Source organism: Equus caballus, chromosome 5 (assembly GCF_041296265.1).
Source record: "Equus caballus isolate H_3958 breed thoroughbred chromosome 5, TB-T2T, whole genome shotgun sequence".
NCBI lineage: Eukaryota > Metazoa > Chordata > Mammalia > Perissodactyla > Equidae > Equus > Equus caballus.
Genome location: NC_091688.1, coordinates 26,846,703 through 26,868,948, shown reverse-complemented (window position 1 = coordinate 26,868,948; position 22,246 = coordinate 26,846,703). Strand labels below are relative to the sequence as shown.

Sequence of the window (22,246 nt, the reverse complement as noted above, 5' to 3'; positions counted from 1 at the left end):
GGAAAGGCACTCAGTCTTATGCCATTATATATGTTGTTAACTATTGGATTTTTATAGATGCTGTTTCTCAGGTTGAGGAAGTCCCTTCCATTTCTGGTTGGATGAGAGGTTTTCATTTCTTGTTTTGGAATGGCAGTTGGGTTTTATCAAATGCTTTTTCTGTGTCATTGTGACGATCATATGAGTTGTCTTTTTTAGTTTCTTAATATGGTGAAGTACACTGATTGATTTTAAAATGTTAAACTGACCTTACATTCGTAGAATAAAGTATAATTTGTTGTGATCTAGTATCTGTCTTTTTAATACATTGCTGGATTTGATTTGCTAGAATATTGTTTAGAATTTCTGCATTTATATTCATGAGGGATATTGGTCGGTACAGGCACGTGTTGTTTAATGAGAAGGATATGTTCTCAGAAATGCGTCATTAGGTGATTTTGTCGTATGAACATCATAAAGCGTACTTACTCAAACCTAGATGGTGTAGCCTCCTATACCTAGGCTATACGGTACTAATCTTATGGGACCACCATCACATATGCAGTTCATTGTTGACCGCAATGTTGTTCTGTGGCGCATGACTGTATTTTCATTTCCTCGTGATATGTTTGTCTCATTTCGGTATCAGATTAAGGCTGCCCTCATAGAAGGTGTTGGAATCTTCAATTTTCTGCAAAGTTTTTTCTAGAATTCATGCTACTTCTTTCTTAAATATTTAATAGAATTTACAGTGAAGTCATCTGAGCCTAAAGTCTTTCTCTCTCATTTCCTCTCTTCCTTCCTTCCTTCCTCTCTCTCTTTTTCTTTCTCTATTCTCCCTTTCCTCTTTCCTTTCTTTCCTTCCTTTCCCATCCTAGGAAGGTTTTCATAACAAGTTCAATTTCTTTCATAGATACAGGGTTATTCAGATTATCTGTTTTTTCTTGGTGAGATTCAGTAATTTGTATCTTTCAAGGGATTTGTACATTTAGTCTAGGTCATTGAATTTATTGGCACTGAGGTGTTCATAATATTCCCTAATAGTCATTTTAATATCTTAAGGATCTGCAGTCGTGTTACCTCTGTCATTTTAAACATTGGTAGTTTCTTTCTTTTTTCTTTATCTGTCTAGCTAGAATTTTGTCATTTTTTACTGATCTCAAAGAACCAGCCTTTGGTTTCATTGATATTTCTTCTACTGTTTTTCCAATTTTTATTTTGTCCATTTCAGCTCTGATCTTTATTATTTACTTTCTTCAGCTTACTTTGGATTTAATTTGCTCTTTTTCTAGTTTTCAAGTTGGAGGCTGAAGCCATTCATTTGAGACCTTTCTTATTTTCTCATGTAGGCAATTAGTGTTATAAATTTTCCCCTAAGTATTATTTTACTGGAATGCTATAAATTTTGATATATTGTGCATTCATTTTCACTCAATTCAAAGTATTTTTCCCTTTTGATTTCTTCTTGACCCATAGGTAATTCAGATGTGTTAAATTCCAAATATTTGAGAATTATATAGAAAGCTTTCTGTTATTGATTTCTAATGTAATTCCATTTTAGTTAGAGAACATACTTTGTATGATTTGTATCCTTTTAATGCTACTGACATGTATTTTATGGCCCAGATTGTAATTTATCTTGGTAAATGCTCTTCTACATACAACAACAGTACAAAAGTCAGGAAGGGAGAAACAGAAGTAAATTATTGTAAGGTTCTTACATTATATGTGAAGTGGTAAAATATTACTCGAAAGTATATTGTGATAAATTAAAGATGTATATTGTAAACTCTATAGCAGGATAACAAAACAGAGTTTTATTTAAAAAACCAACAAAGGAGATGAAATAGAATAATAAAAAAATGCTAAATTAATCCAAAAGAAGGCAGAAAAAAAGAGACTAAAAAACAAAGAACAAATAGAAAAAATGTATTCTTCTGTTTTGGGTAGAATATTCCACAAATGTCAATTAGGTCATGTTCGTTGGTAATGCTGTTCCAATCTCCTTTATCCCTACTGATTTTTGGACTGCTTTTTCTATCAATCATTGAAGGAGAGTTGTTGACATCTCTTAGTAAATTTGTGAATTTGTCTATTTCTCTTTGTAGTTCTACTGTTTTTTTTTTTGCTTCATGTAGTTTGAAACTCTGTTGAGAGAACCATTAGGGTCTCTTGATGAATTGTGAATCATTATGAAATGAACTTCTTTATCCTGGTTAACATCCTTTGCTCTGAAATCTACTTTTCCTTATGTTAATAAAGCAGACTCTTTTGACTAGTATTGGCATGGTACATCTTTTTGCATTCTTTTACTCTGTACATATTATATCTTCATTTTAAAAGTGGATTTCTGTAGGCACCTTATAGTTCTATTTTTTAATCTGATCTGACAATTTCTGCCTTTAAATTAGGGTGTTTACACCACTCACATTTAATGTAACTATTGATATAATTAGATCTAAACCTATTATTGTATTATTCAAAAAAATTTGTCCCATTTTTATTTTTATTCTCACCCTGACTTGTGGTTTAGAGAGTCTGCCAAACTCTACCTGAGTTCTTTCTCCCTACATCACATCCTGGAAACTCTGAAGTCAGTAAACTGGACCAATTTCTCACTTCATTTGTTTCCCATCTATCAGGGATCACTATTCTTCATTATCTGCTGTCTAGCATTTTGAAAATTATTGCTTCATTTTTTTTTTCTTCAGGAAGGAAGGTAAATCCAATCATTGTTATTCCATCTTGGTTAGAAGTAGAAGTCCTGGTATATTGATATTAATAACATAAAAAATGGTCTCAAAAAAAGTATTATTTAAAATAAGTAAGCTCGTTACATAAAAATTAAAGAAGCAATTTACCAAGAAATATGAAATTCAGACTACTGAGGAATTGCTGTCCTAGGGTGCAAATTCCACAGCATGATAAATTTGAAAATTATCAACTAAAAGATAGCCTTACAGAATCTCCCAAGATATTGGTGCATGATCTGGGAATTTGGAGATAGAGACAGGTATCTGAGAATGAAAGGATTAACATTAACAATATACAAAGAATTTGTATAAATACATATTAAAATCAAATAGGAAAATAGGCACAGGATTCAGTAGGCATTTTATAAAAGAAGAAACTTGAATGACCAATAGATGTGAAAATATACTCAGTTTCACGCTAATTAGGGAAATGCAAGTTAGAGCAACAGTGAATCTGTGGTGTACTGGCATTTCTGACATCTGGAACGTATAATTTTTTAGCACCCTCTCCACCATATGATAAAATAATTTTCAGTGACAATCATGAAAAGAAGCTATATATGATGTAGAAGGCACCACATATTTCCAAACAGATATAGATGTTGATTCCTTATCCCTTCTCTGGATTTTTTCTTGGATTGTTCTTTGTTGAGTTTCACTAGGTCAATGTCATTTTATGTTGATTCTCCACTTCAAATTTCTTTACAAAATTCAGAATACTTATGAATGAATACTGTCATTACTTCTAGTTCCTCCATGTTCCTACCGGACAAGAAAAGCACAATTATTTATTCTACACTTTTATATCTACCTAATAGTTTGAACTTTGATCATAGTCTGATATAATAATATTTAATGTATACAGCTGTCTAATATTTAATTTTAATAAAGCTATCTTAATTCATATTTTAGTTTTAAAAGTTACTATTAAAATGAATAAATTTCAGTTTTGAAGTTGTTCAAATTCAGTAAGATATTTCATGTACAAAGTAAAATTTGCACTTACCAGCAAAAATATTATCCCTCACAGTTTACACTGTTTCATGCTTTTAAATATTAAACACAAACAAATACTCCAAGTGGTCACATAGAATAACAAAACTGAAATGACTCAAATTCTCTTTCTTTGCTTGTCCAGTCACTGTGCTATCCTTGTTTACTTCAAATCTCCTGTTTAAACATGAGAATACGTGCTGCCACAAGCATTGGAGATATGCTTTGTGCAGAAGCCAGGGCAAACATTTGAGCCATTGTCAACTTTCTTTTGAAACGAAGGTTGGTAGCTGAATCCATATGTATTCAGGACTGACTATTCATCTGGGAATTCTTCAATTTAACTTTCATGTAAAATATAATGTTTATTAAAAGACAAGGAAGAAATATGTACTAATTTGAAGTTTACATAATATATTATTAAATTTCAACAATAACTGTCACAGGGTAGGTTTCCTTACCTGGAGAAGTAGGGTAGATATTGGTACCTCATTGGAAGCGATCCAAAGCTGATACCTCAAAAATCTATGTGTACCAGGAGTCGGGTAGATGGCTTGTCTGGGAAGGGCAGCTCCATAGCCAAAGGGACAGGCATAGCTGGGTCATCAGGGCAGTGGTGTCAGTGAGCAACAGCCATGGCTCTGATGAGAGAATGAAGGAGGCTGCTCTGGCAGAGATAGCTGTGAAGTAATTAGTTCATCTGAAAAGCCATTTAGGCATCTAGTTATATGACGTCTCCAGATGGGGGAGACCAGCGTTCTGATTCTAAAGGACACATATTTTAAGTGGATTAAGAAAGGAAATTATTTTAAGTGTGGGAAGGTATAATTAACCCAGGGACCCCTGCTACAGCAAGATATTGTTGAGGGGAAGGACTTAAAGAAACACAGAGCATATTAGGCATACAGCTGAAAAAACAGGGCAGCTGGGAATATCGTTCTATGAATGAATTTCAATTTGTGGGGCAACAAAGCATTGTGGTGGCTTTGTCCAAGGCAGGCTCGTAGTTTTTCAGATGAGGACTTAATTAAAGCACCACCTGTATGTGTATGCATAGGAAGTGATTATTTCTTTGCTTTAAGATAATTGGAAATAATCTTTTCCATTAGATACTGGAGACAGATGCCAGAGCAAGCTTTTGTGAGCACCAGTCACTTTTGCTGGAGTTTTCCTATTGGAGAGTGGAAAAAACAGAGTAAAGGGAAATCCTTCCCTAAGGGGTTTGGGGACCATCAAGTTCAAGAGATAAGGGCTTGGGGCAGGAAATAGCAGACAAAGTCAAGACAACTGGAAACCAGAAAAACTCATGTGAAGGACCATGTAGGAGAGCTCAAGGGTTGGAGCAGAGTGAGAGATGTTGGAAACAAGAGCAAGGAAATGGACACCAGCAAGAAGGAAGTAAGCTGAGGAGCAGTTGGACACCTGGGTCCAGGAGTGTAGACACAGCTGAGCTCAGTGAAGTCCCCTTAGAGAAGGAGATCTCTGGGCTGAGTGAGATGCAGCTGGCCAAGGCAAAGAGAACTCTGGAAAAGATGGCAATCAATGAAGAGGAGCACAAACAGGTAGACAGACCTTAGCCTGGTGCCAGTCCATGGTATCTTCTTCCTCCATTGACCACATTGGACCTTCCTTCACCATTTTATTTCCTCATGATGTTCATCATCACTTGACCTATTATTTTTATCTCCTTATTTATCTAATAAAGTGGGCAGGGATTTCTTGTCAATTTTGCCTACTGTTATATCCCAACACCTAATGGGACAGTGTTTGGATTTGTTAAATGAATAATGAATATGTATCGCCCTGGAGATATCCCATAGCTGAACTGGGGTGAAGGCTGACCTACTAGTGGATCAAGGGTTGGAGCTGACAATTACAAAGTCCTTGCCAATCTAATTCAATATATTTGTGGCATGGATTTAGTCCATTTCCCTACAAAGTCAGGTGAGAATTGCATAGAGGCAGGTCCGGGGGACTAGGGCGACACCTACATGCTTCTCATTGTCCTTCCTGGAGATGTTTCTCCAGAATGAAAACTCACTTTAATTCTAAGAAATGCTTCTTTTTCTTTTATGTATTTTGATGTGTAGGTACCTTTGGAAGACAGACTGTGGGAAGGGACAATCATTAGATGGTTATGGGAACACCAACGAGAAAGTTCCAAATCCAAATCTTATCTCATTTACTGGTCTGTAGTTCACTGCGTTAATAGGGAATTTGTTCTCAAAAACACATTGTTGAAGAGATGGAAATATCTCCCTCCAATACAGTTCACTCTACTGTCTCTCCTTCTAATCCTCAAATAACAGTAGAAATGGCTTGGGCCTGGAATGCTGTGTTTCTGAGTTACTTCAATCTTGTTTTGAGACAACTAGACCAAGTCACTCCAGATAAAACGGAAAAGGCTCTTCCAAAAATTGCAAGAGGCATATTTAATAGAAATCTAAGAAAATGCTAAAGAAAAGCTCCGAGTTGTTTGTATTTTGCATGGCAGTTGTGGATATTTTCTTGTTTTGTTTCTTCTCCATATTCCTGACAAAAGAATCTCAAATTAGGCAGTAAAGAGACAAAATAAACCATAAAGAGTTTAAGAAGTGGTGGAGAGACCATATGACTGGCAAGAGATCTATTAGGACCTGACAATCTCTGTATCTGTACAGAGCAGCAGCTCCCTCCAGGAGAGAGTACCATGCATTTGGCTTTATTCCTTTGATTTTGAACCTGTGTCTCTTCATCCCCTTGACTGGGCAGGGTATCCAGTACGGTGTATGCAATATAGTGCAATACTTAGAATCAGCAAGACACAAACACGAGTCCCAGCTCTGCCCACTCAATAAATGTGTGACCTCAGGTAAGTCACATAGACCCTTGGGGCTTCAGTTTTTCCATTTGTTAATTTAAGGTTTTGTACCAATTGGCCTGTAAGGTCATCTCTGTCCCCAGTGAAGGGAACCTTGCCCTGTGTATAAAGCCATATTTTCCTGGAAGAAAATTGGATGGTAATTTAAAGGCGGTGAGATGCAGAGGAGAAAAGGTAGGCTTTGGAGTCACAAAGCCTGGATTCAAATTCTGACTCTATTTCTTCTTAGTTGGATCATCTTTATGCATAGAATGGGGATAGTCTTATTAACTAAGTCACATGATGGTTATAAGAATCACAAGTGAAAGTACCCAGCACAGGACTTGACATAATGAAGGGGCTTAATGAACGGACAAGAGCCAGGTCATCAAGGAGATGGGGAACTGTGTCTGCCCAGGCTCCCAGGGTAGAGTGACTCGATTGTGACTGTTTCTCCCAAGCCAGGGGCTGACTGATGCTAGCCTGACTCAAAGCACCCATGTGGATGCCTTGGGAGAGAGAAGGTGCACTCCAGAGAGACTCCTTTGAGACCTCTGGCCAGGGACTGTCCGGAGTTAATAAGAGGGAACTCTCTGGAGTGTTGAACTTGGGATCCAATCTTTAAATAATTCTTCAGCACATAAGTGTTCCAGGGGGAAAGAATTTGGAGGAGAAGATAGGTAAAGGTGGAGAAGGGGAAAACAGGAAAAGCATCTTTGAGATCATGTTGAATAAACAAGAATGGAATTGAGAGAAGTAAATTTCTATCAAAAATTATTCAAGAAACATGATGTGAATTGGCCGTGCCTTGTTTTGCTTCTTGTTCAATCGAAAAGTTGATCAGATCACTGCTTCTGTCTAATCGAAAACAAGATGTACACCTGAGAAAAATGAACAGCCTGCTGGTGAGTGAAATGTTTTCAAATCGGGGTTTGATTTCGATTTGTTTGCCTTGCAGTGCTTCAGGGCAAGCTATGCCTGCTCTCTACTATGGCCATGCCTCCCCATGGCTACCCAGGCATGATTAATATTTGAGGTCAGAGTCTGGACTGTAGAATCTAACCCAATTTTCCATTAGCATTTTTAAGACTTCCAGGCAAATGAATACTCATGTGCACGCAGGGGTTAGATATACACACGAGTGCTCCAGAAATGAAGGTAAAGCAACACAGAGGAAGGATTGATGTTTATAACCTCAAAGTCAAGGGAATTCAAAGCTAAGCCCCAAAGAGATGTGGTGTGTCACCAGGGCTGCAGAGGATTAAGATACACAAGATAGCCCCTCACCCAGGAATACAAAATAGCACTTTCAGCCTAGGCAACATGGGGAAAATTTATGCTGGAACAAGATGATCCCAGCTGATTTTCTCCAAACAGCCCAACAAAGAGGAGATGTATTCACCCAAGTAGAGACCTGATTTGGAAGTAACAGGTAACGGGATGCAGGGAGTTGCCAGTAAAGACCTTTTTGCAGCCTCATAATTCAGGATATTGGCAGGAATAGACAGCTATGTTTTCCTTCTCTTTTTAAACAAAGCCTCTATTAGTCAGAACTTCAGATCACACATGGTAATCAATTGAAACTGTTTAGGGCATTTACAGTAATTGATCTGCTACAAGTTCTTCACAAGTGGATTGCACTATACATACACATGTACTTTTCAGAGAATTCAAAAGCCATTAGGATGTTCTCAACTCCTATCTGATAGTCTGAGGGCCATTGACTGGATGGGATCATCAGAAATGAGCTGGGCCAGCAGCATGGGGCATTTTGATTAGAAAGGAGAAAGAAGTTCCTCGAATGAGGGTTGTGAATCCTGGAAACAGTGCTTGAAGAAGGCTGAGTGAACTTCATCATTATAATCATGAAAGTTGCCACAATGCGTTAAGTATTTCACGTGCAGTTACTATATCATTTAAGGTTCACAAAACCAACCAAAAAATCTAATATTCTTCACATTGAGACTGAGAAACTTAGGCTAAGTGATTAAGTGCTTTGCCAAGGGTAGCACATTAAGCACCAGAATTATGATCTTAACCCAAATTCAAGTCCAAAACCCCATATGCTCCCACCCCCACCAACCACGCCACATTGCCTGTCATCTAAATAGTTGGGTATCTCTTTCCCAGAGGATTTTAGGATAGGCCTGCCTAGAGGCTGGGAAGATGCAAGATGCACATTTTCAATCATATCTACCTGTGAATTTGTAAATCTCCCCTTGTGGATTATGGTGTGTGTATCTTTGTTGGAAGAGAGTGTCCAGACAAAAGCTGATAGGCGTTCCTTGAAAACAAAGGTGGAGAGATGGAGAGCTGGGAAGGTGGAGAGCAGATGAAGCGGTGGCACATCTAAGTGAGTGAGTGTATTCAAGCGCCAAGAAGAACCGAAAAGAGCCAATGGTCTGGATTAACTCAGATCCAGGGGAAGCAGTCAGAGCCCAGGCAGAAAGTCAGCCACAGGCAGTATGGGCTATCCAAGTTGCTTGGTCTTATAACCTCGTTGCTTTTTCTAGTATTTAGTGGTAAGCCACTCTGGCCACCTTTCTCGACTGTTGAGAATGGGTTCTGAAACTAAGAGTTCTTGTCTTCCTCACTCAGAACCAGTCTTTGTGATAGAGCTCAGTGCTATAGTCCTGGTTCTAATTTTAGCTTTGCTGATTAATAACTCATGTAATTGAGGATCAGAAGGTATAAGTAATCACCCTATGTTACCACTTAGCTGTGGAAAACTGATTAGAACTCAAGGCATTTGATGTTAGAGCCTAAGGTTTAACCACTACATCATGGCGGTGGCTTCCTATGGTCCTAAGACCAACTCCTTATAGTGGTTAAGTCAGATCTGTCTTCCTTCCTGCCTTTGGCCTTTCTGTCCTTAAAAGATCGCCAATTAAAAAAAAGAAGTATGATTTCACTCAGGGGCCGGCCCAGTCGCACAGTGGTTAAGTTCTCACATTCTGCTTTGGTGGCCCGACGTTTGCCAGTTCAGATCCCAGATGTGGACATATGCACTGCATGTCAAACCATGCTGTGGCAGGTGTCCCACAATAAAGTAAAGGAAAATGGGCACGGATCTTAGCTCAGGGTCAGTCTTCCTCAGCAAAAAAGAGGAGGATTGGTGGCAGATGTTAGCTCAGGGCTAATCTTCTGCAGAAAAACAAAGAAGTATGATTTCAATCATATGTGGAAGATAAAAAAACAAACAAACTTACAGATACAGAGAACAGGTTGTTGGTTACCAGAGGGGTAGAGGGGCGGGAAGAGGATGAAAGGGGCAAAGGGGCATATGTGTATTGTGACAGATAACAACTAGACTTTTGGTGGTGAACATGATGCAGTCTATACAGAAGTTGAAATATAATGATGTACACCTGAAATTTATATGTTATAAACCAACGCTACCTCAATCAAAAAAAAGAAGCATTAAACTCAGAAGGAACCATATACTTAGACATATAATTTAAAACTATAAAACTTCTAGAAGAAACATAGGAGAAAATCTTTGTGACCTTGGGCTAGGCAAAGATTCTTTAGATATAGCATCAAAAGCATGATCTATGAAAGAAAACATTGATAAATTGGACCTCATAAAAATTGAACACCTCTGTTCTTCAAGGGATACTGTTAAAAGAATGAAACGATAAGCCTCAGAATAGGAGAAAATATTTGCAAAACACAAAGGCTCTGAATCCAGAATATATGAAAGCTTTCCAAACTCAATAATAAGAAAAAAAACTACCCAATAAAAAAATGGGTAAAAGATTTTGAAAAGACACTTCACCAGCAAGCTATGCAGATGGCAAATAAGATGCTTAACATCATTAGTCATTAGGGAAAATGCAAGTGAAAACCACAATTGAGATATCACCATACAACTACAGAATAATTGAAATATACAAAGGGGAAAACCCTGACAATTTCAAGTGCCAGTGAGGATGCAGAGCAACTGGGGCTCACAGGGATTGCGGGTGGGAATGCAAACTGATGCAGCTAGTGTGGAAAACAGTCTTGCAGCTTCTTATAAAAGTAAACATACTCTTACTATATGAGCCAGCGATCCCACTCTTAGGTATTTACCTAAGAAAAACGAAAACTTACATTAACACAAAAACCTGTCTGTGAATGTCTATAGCAGCTTTATTAATAATCCCCTTAAACTTGAAACAAGCCGAGCATCCTCCATCTGGTGAATGAAAAAACTATGGTACATCCATACAACGGTCTACTATTCAGCAAAAAAAAGGAATAAACTACTGACTCATGCAACAATATGGATGAATCTCAAATGCATTATGCTAAGAGAAAGAAGTAAAAATTTAAAAGCTACATACCGTGTAATTCTAATTATCTGACATTCTGGAAAAGGCAAACCTATAGGGACAGAAAAGAGATCAGTGGCTGGTGGGCCTGAGGTGGGAGGATGGGTTGATTACAAAGGGACATGGGGGAATTTTTTGTTGTCATGGAAATGTTCATTATCTTGATTGTGGCGGTGGTTATGCAACTGTCAAACTGTTGAACAGTACACCAAAAATTGAATTATACCTCAATAAGAGAAGTAAAAGGAGGAGGAACAGTGGCAACAGCAGAGGCAGGAGCATGAAACCAAGCAGGGCTCTGAGCAGAACCAGATGCTTTTTGCAGGTAGATTTGGAGACAATCTGGGTGGTGGCTGAGCCAGCATTCCCACCAAGTACAAGGCAGGCTCCTCGTTCTCACCAGGATTTTGTTTTGTCTCACCTCCAAAGTCTTAATACATTTAGGTTGTCAATAAAGGGAATTTCGGAGAAGATGCAGACAGAAGCCAAGAGCTAATTCAAAGCCTTAGTGCTTCACTACCTGCTTTGATGGCTGGTTGTGGAGGGGAGAGCAACAGCCTCCCTGACATTTGCTTTAGAGATACAACAGAGGATTCTAGGACCTGCATGGGCAAGAGGGAGAAAAAAATGTCCACGAGCCTGGCCTAATAGACTCCCTATACTTTAAAGCAATGGCCTCTAAATGATCCATCCTCTATGCTAGGCAAATGCCATTTCTTTTTCTTTTATAGCTTTTGCTTTTTCTGTTTAAAGGAACACTGTATTCTTTCCTTCCCAGATCCCATGTGAGGAGGAGACCAAGAAAGAAGACAATTCTCAGCATCGCTGTTGGGTGAGGTGTCCCAAGAAGCCTTTCTAAATGCAAAAGTCCCTGACACCTCCAAGCCTTCTGAAGGGTCAGGAAACATCTTTGCAGACTTGGGGAAGGGGGCAGGCTCACAGGAAGCAGAGGGGTGCAGAGTGCGGTAAATGAACAACGTCTGTTGGCCTGGGGGCTCGAGAAGAAAGTGGTCTGATGTCTGCAGTGACATGGCCTGAGGATCATGGATTTGGTAGGGCACTCCGAGGTAAACTGCCTGGATACTCCTGCCCCATAGGTCACTTGCATCCTGAGGGGGTGGGCTGGGTTCACACTTTCAAAGAGGCAGCGGAAGTAGCTAAAAGTTTGGTCTATAGCCAGAAAGATAGGAGTACCAGTTTTGGCCTCATTACTTCATTGCTGTGTAACTACTCTGAGCCCTGGTTTCGTCACTGTTCAATGGGGATACAATAGATATACATTCTAGAGCTGTTGTAGGGGTAGAATTTATGACCATAAAAATCTTAGCACAGTACTAGGCGTGTGGTCAGGCTCAACAGCCATTTAAAGTATCTTTAACATCCAATTTTATCTCAACTGTGTCTATTCCTGCACATGAAATGTAAGGCTGAAAAATTACCCTTGTAATCCAGATCATGTCTCCAGCCAACCCGATTAACTCACACCACAGCCTCCTTTTCATTTTCCCTGTCCTGAGCATGTTTAGGATTTAACCTCTCTGTGTAAACATTGGGAAACACAATTAGTGTTGGAACTGCCAAAGTATAGCTGCCTTCTGATTTGATGTTTCTGAACTTGGGCAATGAAAGAAGATGTGGAAAGTTCTAGTTTCTCAAACCAGACTGTCCCAAGAAACGTTTCTAAATGCAAAAGAGACTAGCTCCTCTAAGTCTTTGGAGATGTCAGGGTGGCACGTAATACAATGAGGTGCCCACTGAGATTCTCTTGGAGGCTTCAGGGAGCATGAGATTTAGATACAAGTGTAGGAAATAAGACCAAAGAGCCCCAGTTCCCAAACTCTGTGCCATGGTACCCTTGGGTGCAGCAGTAAACTCCCAGAGATGCCACAGGCTATTTCTGAATTTCTAGGCAAACACAATGATACTTAACATGTATCAGATACCACAAAATGATAGCTGGAGATAGTCTGCAGTTCCAACATTTTTAATTCATTTAGTAACTAAAAGCTTAATAGATAGATCTGTCAGGTGATTCTTTTGTTCTATGGGTACTGTGAAAAAACTTACTAAGACTTTAAGGGTGCCACGAATGGAAAAAGTTTGGGAACCTCTGCTGTAGAGGATTATACAACATTCCTTTCAAAGATATCACAGTTTTACAAAGCTAGATTATTGGCAGTTGCTGTGATAAAAAGCAATTAGCATGCAAAGATCAAGGTGAAACAGGAGATGAGGGATGCAGTGTCCAATCTGATTCTACAGATTGAGAAGTCGTGCAGTGACCAACAGGCACATACATCCCTTTAATAAGTAACTGTTATTACTTAAGAATGAACTAAAAATATTATTTTTCTTTCAACTTATGTGTATTATTTTTAAAAATGGCTACTAAATTGTTGGGACTTAAATACTCATTAAGGTTTTTGGACCTAACCACATAAGAAATAGATCTGTTAGGTTCTTCTTTTGGCCTATGGCTACTATGAAAAAACTTACCAAGACTTTAAGGGTTCCATGAATGGAAAAAGTTTGGGAACCTCTGCTATAACAAATCCTACAGATGCTGCAGTACATATTAGCTGATAGCTGGACCTGGCCCAATGCCTGGGAATGGCTAAGCATGAATAAGCTGGAGAAACACAGTATATTAGAGGTGGAAGAGATCTTTAAAATCATCAAGATTAGCACCCTTGTTTTATACGTAGGCAACATGAGACCTTGAGATGACTTGCCCAATCATATTCTTCTTGGGTCTGGGTTGCAGGGTGGGGAGTAGGGAAAAGCAGATGTGTGTGAAGGGGGCAGTAGTGGAGAGGTACAATCTTTAAGGAAATAAAGAGCTGACAACAAGAAAAGGTTACATTGACCCATGCAAACCAAACAGCAACTCCCTCCACTCCACCAGTTGAGTGGATGGGCAGTGGATGAAGAGTAGCTTGAGGGAGCTTTAGGGGTGTCTCAGCACAGACACTCCTCAATTCTTCACAAGAGATAGAGAAATGCAGCAGCAGCATGACCGGACTCATGGAGACTAGGTTGCTGTGTTCCAGCGTCTGGTTCCAAGAGGCTCTTGCCTTGTTTGTTCCTCAAGGGTAGGCTGGGACATCCATATCACAAGAAATCATCTGTATCTAAATTAAATCTCCCCCAGTCTCAAAAAGGCAGGGCTGGGATCTGTGAGGGGAGTGGTTCGGGCTTTGCATTCTTGCGTGCTTAGCATTAAGGCAGCATCAACATCAGCAGCACATCCCGGAACAGAAGTGTGGGGGCTGAAAAAGGAGAGGTGAGAGGGGTGCATGGCAAGAAAGGCAGAGTATTCAGAGCCCTGGGGCATGCTGTCCAGGTCAGGAGTGGAGGCTCTGCAATTTACCTAAATGTTATAAGATGGGTTACCTGTCAGATAATGCAAACTCAATTATATCTAAAGGGATTCTAGAGGTTAACTGAGCGCGGGCTGGTTATCTGTTTGCAAGATACAAAGCAACATCCAGACAAATCGCTAACGAAAGGGAGCTGTGTCGAGCTCTCCTTGGCCACCTAGAGACGGGTACATGGAAGAGAAGCATTTAGGGAAGTTCAGGGCTTACCTGAGGCAGCCTGGTGTGGTGGACAATGCTGGATTAGGAGGTAGGCATCCTGGTTGTTAGGCCTACCTGGCTGCTAATTAGCTGTGTGACCTCTGGTAACTCATTTTGCTTTTCTAGACATCAGCTCCCAGTCTGCCCATGCACAGGGCTGCGGAGAGCCAGGGTAACATAATAAATGCGACCATTTATCAAGTGCTTTCTAAGTGCCAAGAGCTGTTTTAAGCACCACATATACTTTATCTCATTTAACCCTCACAGCCCTTAACTGAGGTAGAGATTAAGATAATCTGTAATCAAAAGTATGGATGAGAAGACTGAGGTCAAGTTGGTGGAGCTCGTGTGCTCGTCTCTCGGTGGGTGAGTTCAAAGCATGGGCTTCTATTCACCATGGCAGATTGGGAGCCTTATCTCTTCAGAAGATTCTGATTTAGTGGAGCTGACGAAGGGTTCACACATTGGCAGGTTTAATAAGTGCCTGGGTAGTTTTGGTATGAGTGATCCGTGAACTTTAGTTTGAAAAATACTTCCCTAAGCCACCGTGCTACCCTTCCACTCCAAAAAACCGCAAAGTGACACGCACCTATGAGGGACAGTGTTGACAAGGGGGCACCTCAGAAATCAGAGACAGCCAAATGCAAGTTGCAGGAGGAACATTAAGGAATGTGTGGTCTCCTGGGCTCCCAGATCTGGCCACAGCCCCAAACTGTCACCCCTGGTAGCTTAAAAAACATGAGGTAAGTCTAAAACGGCAGCTTGGTAGTTGGGTAATTCTGAGCAGCAAGGTACGGAGGAGGGTTGTGTGGGGTGAAGACTGGGTTCATTATCCCTACCCACTCTATCCATCATCAACTATGCCATCTTGCACATGCACAGATTCTAGAATTTTTGCCTGTGATGTCTTATTCAATCCTTTCACAAAAAATTTATAAAACGCCTATGATTTTCCTTCTTTATGTACAAGAAAACTGAAGCTCAGAGAGGTTACATGCCTAACCTCAGAGGTCTCACTGCTGGTAAGGGGCAGGTTATGGACCAGAAGCCTGGTCTCCTTTCATGAGGTCGAGTGCTCATTTCAGCACCCCAGGGCTATTTACCAGTGACCCAGCAGGTACCCAGCAACACCATAGGCACAAAGGGACAACAGAAGGAATAAAGACACCACCCTTGACCTTAAAGAGTTTACAATTTCATTGGATGCCAAGAGTAACAATTAGAGGATAATACAGAGCAATATGGCTGACCCAAAGAGAATCAACAAGCTCAGCTATAATTTTGCATAAGGGGGCATTTGTCTGTGTTTGTGATTCAGAAACAACACACAAATGTGTGGGCTGCACGACATCCAAAGGCAACATTTCCTTAGGCCAGATATGATTTGGTGCTCCTTTGCTTGTGGTCCTTCCATGGTTCCTGCCTGCTCTTAGGATAAAGTCCAGAACCCACCTCTCTCTCCAGCCACACTTCTCTTCTCTCTTCTCCTGATTCCCTGGAATATTTATTCCTTGCCACACACCCACCACCCCCATCCCCTCTCATTGGGAAACTCTTGCCCATCCTTTAGATCTGAATTTAACCTCCCTTCCTCAGAGAATCCTTTCTTGCCTCTTCAACTTATTGGATGCCCACATAGCATCTTGGGCTTTTTCTTTGAAGCACTCATTGCAAATCTAATTGATATTTAATATTTGTCTTCCCTACTATATTACAATCTCCATGGCTCCAATATTGTGCTTATTTCATTCACCACTATATCCCCAGTACCCAGTGACTGGCACATAGTAAGGATTTGAATATCCATTGCAAAAATGAATGAACTAATAAAGAGATGAATAGGTGGGTAGTTTAAAGATCGAATGAGTCATAGAAACTACGAGATCTGTATTTCATGGTTGCAAATGCATCTACTATGCTCATTTCAGTTCAGTGTGGATTTTTACTGGCACTGCGTTAGGCAAGGAATGGAAAGATGAATGAGACTTGGCTCTCAACAGTGATACTAACAAAAGGAAGAGGTGCAAATGAAGACAGCAGCATATTTTTTAATTGCAGTAACATTGGATTATAACGTTATATAGCTTTAGGATGTACATCATAATATACTTCGAATTCTGTGTGGATTACATCATGTTCACCACCCCAAAACTAATTATAGTGCATCCCCTCACATGTGAGCCTAATCACCCCTTTTGCCCTCCCCCCTTCCCCTATGGTAACCACCAATCCAAGCTCCATTGCTATGTGTTTGTTTGTTGTCATTTTTATCTTCTACTTATGAGTGAGATCATATGGTATTAACTTATTTTCTCTATTGAGGTAACATGGGTTTGTAACATTATATAAATTTCAGGTATACATCATTATATTTTGACTTCTGCATAGACTACATCGTGTTCACTGCCAAAAGTCTAGTTGCCATCAGTCATTGTATGTATGTGCCCCTTTACCCCTTTGGCTCTCCCCCCTCCCTCCTTCCCATCTGGTAACCACCAATCTATTCTCTGTATCTATGTGTTTGTTTGTTGTTGTTGTCTTTTTAATCTTCCATATATAAATGAAGTCACATGGTAATTGTCTTTCTCCATCTGACTTATTTCGCTTAGCATAATACCTTCAAGGTCCATCCACGTTATTGCGAATGGCAAGATTTCATCTTTTTTTATGGCTAAGTAGTATTCCGTTGTGTGTGTGTGTGTGTGTGTGTGTACCACATCTTCTTTATCCACTCATGTGTTGATGGGCATTTATGTTGTTTCCAACTCTTAGCTATTGTGAATATTGCTCCCATGAACATAGGGGTGCATATATCTTTTTGAATTAGTGCTTTTGTGTTCTTGGGATAAATACCCAGAACTGGAATAGCTGGATTGTACGGTATTTCTAATTTTAACTTTTTGAGGACTCTCCATGCTGTTTTCCATAGTGGCTGTACCAGTTTACATTCCCACAAGCAGTATGTAAGGATTCTCTTTTCTCCACATCCTCTCCAACACTTGTTATTTCTTGTCTTTTTAACAATAGCCTTTCTGATGGGCATGAGGTGATATCTCATTGTGATTTTGATTTGCATTTCCCTAGTAATTAGTGATGTTGAACATCTTTCCATGTGCCTGTTGCCCATCTGTCTATCTTCTTTGGAAATATGTCCATTCAGATTGTCTGCTCGTTTTTTATTTGGTTTGTTGTTGTTGTTGAGTTATATGAGTTCTTTATATATTTTGGATATTAACCCCTTATTGGATATATGATTTGCAAATATCTTCTCCCAATTAGTAGGCTGTCTTTTCACTTTTTTGATGGTCTCCTTTGCCATTCAGAAGCTTTTCAGTTTGATGTAATCCCATTTTTTTTTTTTTATGTTTCCCTTGCCTGAGGAGATGATATTCAAAAAGACACTGCTAAGACTGATGTCAAAGAGCATACTGCCTATGTTTTCTTCTAGGAATCTTATGGTTTCAGACCTTACATTGTCTTTAATCCAGTTTGAGTTAATTTTTGAGTATGGTGAAAGATAATGGTCTACTTTCATTCTTTTTGCATGTGGCTGTCTAGTTTTCACAACACTATTTATTGAAGAGACTTTCCTTTCTCTGTGGTATGTTCCTGGCTCCTTTGTCAAAAGTTAGCTGTCCATGGATGTGTGGATTTATTTCTGTGCTCTCAGTTCTGTTCCATTGATCTGTATGTCTGTTTTTCTTCCAGTACCATATTGTTTTGATTACTATAGCTTTGTGGTATATTTTGAAATCAAGGAGTGTGATACCTCCAGCTTTGTTCTTTTTTCTCTGGATTGCTTTGGCTAGTGTAAACTCCTGAGAGCAGATTGTGCATCTCGTCTCAATTTCACAGTAGCTTAAAATTGACTATGGTGGGAGTATTCACACCACAGAAACTGGCAAAGGCAAATCATATCTTTTCTTCCAAAGGGAGCTGATTGTAAAACGTTTACCAGGATACCATTTGACCCAGGAATCTATGTTTTAACAAGCCCTCCAGGAGATTCTGGTCCCCTCTAGTTTTCCATCTCTGATGTTAAAGGCATCCAAAATTTAGGTTTGTGCACATTTCATGAGCCTGGGCATCCTTGGGTGCCTTTAGAGATTGTTTGCCTCTGGTAGTGACAAGAGGATCAGCAAGGGGAACAAGGGTTCCTCCTGAGGAATACACCCCTCCCCACCACCTTCCATGTAGAGGGAGGAGACTGAGGGTGACAAGTGACTGTAGAATTGCTATTTTGGTCCTCATACTCAGCATTGTTGAAAAGAGGCCTGACTTGCAAACAAAGATTTCATAGCTGTGAATCTCAGCAGTCTAAAAACAGCCTCGTTCCATCTCCAGAGCAAGTGGAGCCCCCCCCCCACCCTTTTTTTTTTTTTGACAGGATTCAGAACCACTCTGGATGACAGTGATTGACTGAAGTAGCCAAACCCAGATTTCTGCCTGTGTCAGCACGGGAGGCATCACACCTGCACATGGTCCTTCAGGACACACTGCAGGGCATTAAGGGGAGAAAGAGGAGAATAGGTGTAAGGAAAGTTGCTCTGAGCAGTTACATCTCCCACTACTGTAGCGCGTGAGGGTAGAGGTGAAAAGGGGTCCTTTTTTTTTGGTGAGAAAGATAGCCCTGAGCTAACATCTGTTGCCAATCTTCCTCTTTTTGCTTGAGGAAGATTGTTGCTGAGCTAACACCTGTACCAACCTTCCTCTATTTTGTATGTGGGATGCCACCACAGCATGGCTTGATGAGTGGCAGGCAGGTCCACACCTGGGATCTGAGTGTGTGAACTCCAGGCCACTGAAGCAGAGCATATGAACTTAACCACTGCACCACTGGGCTGACCCCAAAAGGGGTCCATTTTTTAAAAGAAATAATGCTTCACCTGGTTTTTTTTTTTTGAGGAAGATTATCCCTGAACTAACATCTGCTGCCAATCCTCCTCTTTGTTCTGAGGAAGACTGGCCCTGAGCTAACATCCGTGCCCATCTTCTTCTACTTTCAATGTGGGACACCTGCCACAGCATGGCTCGACGAGCAGTGCATAGGTCTGCACCTGGGATCCCAACTGGTGAACCACAGGCAGCTGAAGTGGAACGAATGAACTTAACTTCTGTGCCACTGGGCCGGTCCTGCTTCACCTGTTTAATCAGATGTACTGTCCACTGAACCAGGTGTATTGGATAAAGAACCAGGTATTTCTCATAATGAGTCAAGCAGATCACTTGCTGAAAATGTTTCCAAGACTGATTCATTCCACAGCTGTGTTCCATCTTCTATAGGCAGGGGGTTTAACTTCAGCCTTGGTTCTAGCCCTAACCAAGGCTTAAAGGTTTCCTGGCCAGTCTAGATCAGAAATGAAGAAGTTACATTTTGGAGGACAGAGGACCAGGAATTTGGTTGACCACCTATAAAAAAACTGCATATTCACTTGCTGCCATAAATAATAATTTGTTACCAGGAAGTAGAAAAGAATGTCAGTTTCATTGATTTTCTGATCTAATACCCGGTACTTAGTTGATCCCTGATAAAGGTTTGTTAAATAAATGGACATGAAAAATGAATAAATGAATGAATGAATGAACGAATGAACAAAGGTTTTAAAAATATGGTCTTGTAGATTTTACTTTTATTTGCAAATCTGATGATTTTCTCTCAAGGCCAGCTCTACCTTGCCTCTCAAAGAATTGCAGACATTTGCTGCTGACTTCCTGACTTCTGTGGAACCACTATGGTTATTGCTGTTTCCAACATCTTCAGTAACTACTGTCGATTTTTCAAGCTGAGAATTTGAAATGGCATGGGCTTTCCATTTTCGTCCCAGAAGAGAAAAAGATGAAAGTTCACCAGAGTTTTGACTTTTCTACTGCCGAGCCTGAGTTGGGGAAGGCAGTCTTACTCATTCAGTTGCATAAGCCATCCAGGCCACATCCCTTCCAATTGTGAAAAGAGGTCCACAGAGCACCTCCCCACCCCGAGGAACAGATTGGGCTTTCACCATGTTCCCTGATATGCCTAGAATATTCTCATTTCTCATAGGGAGTTGGGAGAACAGGGCCCATACTGAGCATGTACTTTATGCCAGATGTTATACTATGTGCTTCACATAAATTCTCTCATTTAATCATCTCAACAACCTTGTGAAATGAGAGTTATTAACCCATTTGCAGAGGAGGAAGTGGGTCTGGGAGGGAGTTAACTAATTTGTGGAGGATCACATAGTTCAAGAACAGTAGAGCTGGGGTTTGAACGTAGGCTGGCTTCAAATGCTTTCTACTTTTAAAAATTTCTCTTTGGCCCTTGAATATTCCAACTGTAGCCAAAACAACAACAAACATGCATAGGTATGTATGTAAGGATTTGAGAAAGCAGACCTACAATAATTTGTTAAGCGTCAGGCAGTCAGGTTGGCAGTGGGTAAGAAACGTTACTGCTGCCTAAGCGCCAAGAGGGGAGGGGTCTCTAGGGCTTTGCTAACACATGATGCTCATTTCCAAATTCATGGACACCTGCGGACAGGGCCAGGGTCCACCCGGCAGTTGGGCTTTCCTTCTCGCCTTCTACCAACAGTGAGCAATTTTCCTAGTTACCTGAGATGGCTACAAATCCCATTATAATTACTACTATGCGCTACTACCACTGATTGAATACGCACCCATGTCAAGAACTGTGCTTCAACTTTCTTTTGATTAGTGTTTTCATTGTGTATCTGTAACCATTCTTTTACTTTTAACCTATTTACATCTTTATATTTGATGTGGGTTTCTTGTAAGTAGCATATATTTGGATCTTTTCTTTTTATCCACCCTGATAATTTCTGTCTTTCAGTGGAAGTTTGAGACATTTCACATTCAATGTAGGCATTGAAACGGTTATATTTAAATGTGTAATTTTGCTAGTTGTTTTCATTGTCCATCTGTTTGTTACTTTTCCCTCTCTTTTTCTAATTTTGGATTGAGTATTTATTATAACTCCATTTTATTTCCACTCTTATCTTTTTAGTCTAAAAAAAATTAGTAGTTGCTTAAGAGTTTGCAGTGTATCTTTAGCTTATCACAGTCTATCTTAAAGTAATATTGTACCACTTCATGTATAGTTAAGAACTTTTCAATAGTTTTCCATTTTTTCTCTTCAATCCTTTGTCCTATTGTTTGCATACAGTTTACTTTCATCTATGTTATTACTCCCCAAAACTACACTATTTTTACTTTAGACCATCAATTTTCTTTTAAAGTGATTGAAATAGGAAAAATGCAGTCTTTTACCTTTATTTCTATTTTTACCACTTCCGACACTCTATTTATTTGTGCAGATCCAGATTTTCCATTTGATATCCTGATCTTTCTGTGGAAGAACTTCCTTTAACATTTCTTGTAGTGCAGTTCTGCTTTCAATACATTCTTTCTTTTCATTTGCCTTGAAAAGTCTATTTTGTATTTGTTCTTTAAAGATTTTTTGCTGGGTATAGAATTCTTCAGTGATTATTTTGGTTACTTGGTCAATTAATGACTGAGAAAATGTTAAAATTTATAATTATGATTGTGGATTTGTCTATTTCTGTTTAATTCCATCAAATTTTTGCTTCACGTATTTGCAAAATTTGCTATTAGGTGCAAAGATGTTTGAGATTGCTGTATCTTATAGTAAATTGATGCTGTATATATTTGCAAGTTTTTAAGAGTGTAGATGCTAGAAGTTCTCATCACATGGAAAAAAAATTTCTGTAATTGTATGAGGTGATGGATGTTGAGTAAACTTATGTGGTAATTACTTCACAATATATGTAT

The 22,246-nt window shown here is 39.6% G+C and overlaps 1 long non-coding RNA gene across 2 annotated transcripts in view; it reads left to right on the top strand.

Moving 5' to 3' along the window:
* Window positions 1-11,776, top strand: part of LOC111773388 (uncharacterized) — a 51,377-nt gene extending 39,601 nt beyond the window's left edge. Inside the window, exon 3 of one of the 2 annotated variants that reach the window (XR_011439411.1) lies at window positions 11,659-11,776. This is a non-coding gene — a long non-coding RNA (uncharacterized lncRNA). Of the gene's footprint in view, window positions 1-3,870; window positions 4,008-11,658 lie in introns of those variants that run through there. The other variant, XR_011439410.1, reaches the window with a different exon arrangement.
* Window positions 11,777-22,246: the final 10,470 nt, after the last annotated feature.